Raw genomic sequence first — 4334 nt, 5'->3', positions numbered from 1 at the left:
TTAAAGTACATAAAGAAAAATATTTATCAGTATAAATGTGAACAAAAAATTTAGTGCTAATATTTTTCCAAATAGGGAGGATAATTTCCACCGCATGCCAAATTTGGCTGCACTAGTGTGGTAGAAAAATTCATCCCCAAGAAAGAATAAACTCCATGAGAAGGGGGCATCTCTAAAGGGGAAAAAGAAATTGTGGAGCAAACTCCAAGCTTTTTAAGCCTTGTTACAAAACCAGTAGAGATGCTTAAGTAACTCAACTTTACCATAGAAAGGACAACTATGGTCAAGAATGACTATCTAAGAAAGAGAATTGGCCAAAGGATAGCTTTAGTATAATAAGTACTAAGATAGATTACCCAAAAGGCTCTAGCATTGCAAAACAAATTCCATAGAATTTTTTGCAACATCGCTTGGGAGTATTGTAGCTACTAGCAAATCTTGAGTTGATCCACCATATGCAAGTGTAGAGATATCCAAGAATAACATTTAGAGGGCATATAGTTCAAAAAGAAAGTCTTTGAATACCACTTCTAGTCTTTCCATCAAGGTTTGAGGCATCACATTCCAGTTCTATGATGCTTCTATAAAGGACTCACATAATTAACTACTTGATAAGTCTCTTGGTCTTGATTATAGAGAATTTATTTGAACTTGAATTTAGGATAGAAAATAACATTCTTGGTGGCTAGATGAATGAATTTATTCATCATTTGAAAAGATTCAAGTAATGTGTCCTAGATAGCAAATCCAACAACTTTCCTTAAGAGCTGAGAAGTGGGGTCCACCAAAAAGAGTATTGGTTAATGGATAAACCATTACAAAAATCATCTGAAGCCTAGAAAAGCTAGTACTTAATGGCTTTGCAATATTTCTATAGCATGCTGAATTGTACTCCCTTACAATTTTTGTAAATGTTATTCAATTTTAAATTAAAGATGCAAGTTATATTCAAGGTTATCTTTTCTTTCAAATATGTGTTATTTCTTAATATAATAAATCTGATTATTGTCTAGTATGTTGCAGATGGAGAAATAACATTTGTCAATTTTGAGGATCTTCCTTCATTTCACCGTTTGATATATATATGCTAACATAGGCAATCAAGCAATACCTTGACCAGTCATGTCTATTAGACATGACCGATCAAGATATTACTTGATCGTGCCTCTTCAAACTGATAATCGGTGTGTATGCATTTAATAATTGAACCTGATACTTAATCAGTGGGTAAGTATATACCATCAAACCTGATACCAATCGGTGTGTGAGCATTTGACATTAAGACTAATACCAATCGATGTGTTTAGCATTAACAATACGCACGATACCAATCGGTGTGTTAGACCCGATACCAATCAGTGTCATGTGCACTATGTTTAGTAACTGATGCTAATCGGTGTTAGTTAAGAACCTTATTGTTAATGCAAGATTATATATATATGAATTGAAGAATACGATTATAGTTATATCGTGTATCATGTTCATAATATATAATAGTTGAATCATGATCATAATCTAATGTGTATATATAAGATAACTGGAGTCTTATCATAGTCTATCGATGAGATAGATGATTGAGTGAGAGACTTCATTTATCTCTCATTCAATCATTTATCTTACCGAGGCTATCATGTATTAACACTCCCTCTTAGCTAGGGAAGATAAATGGAAGACAACATATCTAACATCACATTTTTAATGATGGTCACTATTCCTTACGTAATCTTACTCTGTAGAAGATCATATCACCTAAACATGGGATACAAATGTTCATCACATCAACTTGTGATGACAAGATATCGCCTAAGCACGTGATATCAGTATTGCCTAAACATGCAATACTTTAGAAATAATTATAAGAAGATAGTTAAATTCTCTACTTATTCAAGTTGCGGTATGTGCACTAACATTTTATTTAAAATGTTTTACCACAACACAATCATGGCACATCCATGGCATACCAGAGATCCAACATGATAACTAGTTTGAACATCGTAATATCATCACTGCATAATGTCTACATACAAGTGTTCATTATCTGAGAGATAGTCACCTCTTAGACATGAACACAGCGGGTTTAAACCCATAAAAGTCCTAACATGACAAATAAGTTTACACATAAAACATCTTAATAAGCATAGGCATACAAAGCAAATTACATTTCAATCATACCAAGACCTTTTATGAAGTGCTCAACTTTCACCCTTGAAAGTGGTTTGGTAAGAATATCTATTGTCTGATCTCCTATACAAATGTATTCCAATTGGATCACATTCCTATCTACCATGTCTCGTACATAATGATATGGAATCTCAATATGTTTGGATCTGCCATGAAATGCCCGATTCACTGAAAGTTTTATACAACTTTGGTTGTCGCAATGAATAACTATAGGCTTCATTTGTTCACCAAATAATCCCACAAGTAGCTTCCTAAGCCATACTGCCTCTCGAGCAGCCATGGAGTTTGCAATGTATTCGGCCTTAGTGGAACTGTGTGCTACTGATGACTATTTTCTGTTGATCCAGGATATCATGACTAAAACTAAACTGAAATAGCACCTTGAGGTGCTTTTCCTATCAGTTACACTTCCAGCCCAATCTGAATCTGTGAATCCATGTAGGTCTAGTTCAACTCTCTCATATTTGAGACCAAGTTTTAGGGTACCTTGTAGATATCTCATGATATGTTTTACTGCTACTAGGTGTATTTCCTTTCGTTCACACATAAACTGACTCAAGGCATTAACTGCATAATAGATATCTGGTCTCGTATTTACAAGATACATCAGGGACCCAATCATTTGCCTATATAGAGTAGGATCTGAGGGTTGTGATTCTGTTGCTGCTTCCTTAAGTTTATAAAGGTTTGTTTCTATTGGAGAGGTCATGGGTCTGCAATTTATCATTCCAAATCTCTTCAAAATGTCCAAGGTATATTTACCCTAGTTTAGTATAATGCCATCAAAATTCCACCATACTTCTAAACCTAGGAAGTAATGAAGGAGCCCCAAGTCCTTCATATCAAATTCTTTAGCAAGGTCTTTCTTACACTGATCCATGAGGTGATCTTTTCATGTAATTAACAAATCATCAACATATAAAATCAATACTAGCATATCACCTTTGTTTTGCTTATAGTAGAGATTAGGATCTCCATCATTCTTGGAGAAACCTAGTTTTGAGAGATAAGTATCAATTCTTTCATACCAGGCCCTAGGATCCTGTTTAAGCTCATAGAGAGCTTTCTTGAGTCTACACACATGAGACTCTATATCATGAATCTCAAACCTTTTAGGTTTCTCTAGGTATACTTCTTCTAAGATCTCACCATTAAGGAATGTTGTCTTAACATCCATCTGATGAACTTTCCATCCCTTTGATGCTACAATGGCTAAGACCGCTCTTAGTGAGGTGTATCTAGCTACAGGTGCAAATGTTTCCTCATAATCAATTCTTTCCTTTCGAGAGAACCCTCTAGCTACAAATCTAGCCTTGTTTTTCTCAATGCTACCATCTGTAGCATATTTGATTTTGAAGAGCCATTTGGAGGTGACAACAAATTTCCCAGCTGGCCTAGGGACAATCTCCCAAACATCATTTTTCATAATGGATTGCTATTCCTTAGGCATGGCATTCTTCCATACTTGATTTTTAAGTGCATCTGATACATTAGTAGGTTCTTCTTTTGAGAGATCATTCATGAGAGTGACGTAGTTGGCAAGTTTGTTAGGCCTTTTACTTTCTCTGAAGGTTCCTGAAGGAGTAGCAAACTTTTGAGCTTCTTCTATAGTTTTGGTGGCCCATAGTGGTCTTTTCTTGAGATTCTCTCTAGGTAGGTTTTGAGTTTCACCTACATTTTCCTCAAGACTCTCCCTCTGAAGCTCAGGAGTAGAGTCTTCCTCTATTCTAGGGGTGGGGATATAGACTTCAGGTTCTATTGAGCTTTGGGCTCTTTTGAAGGATAAGTCTTCTTCAAAGATTACATCCCTACTCAGTTCAATATTCCTCTGACCGGGTATATAGATTTTGTAGGCCTTGTAGGTTTCACTATATGCTACAAGTATTCCCCTTTTTTCAGAAGGCTCTAATTTTAATCTTTTCTCCTTAGGTACATGAATATAGATAGGACACCCAAATATTCTAAGGAGGCTGATATCTAACTTTGTTTTAGTAAAGACTTCCTCAGGGGTTTTAGCTTCAAGATGGGAGTGAGGACATCTATTTTGTATATATACAACAATGCTTGTTGCTTCTACCTAAAGATTGGTATTTAGATTCTGATCAAGGATCATGGCTTTGGTAGCTTCTTCAATTGTCCTATTTTTCCTCTCA

Source organism: Cryptomeria japonica, chromosome 5, assembly GCF_030272615.1.
Source record: "Cryptomeria japonica chromosome 5, Sugi_1.0, whole genome shotgun sequence".
In the NCBI taxonomy this organism is placed as follows: domain Eukaryota; kingdom Viridiplantae; phylum Streptophyta; class Pinopsida; order Cupressales; family Cupressaceae; genus Cryptomeria; species Cryptomeria japonica.
The sequence above is the reverse complement of the archived record's forward strand: the minus strand, read 5'-3'. Positions refer to the sequence as shown.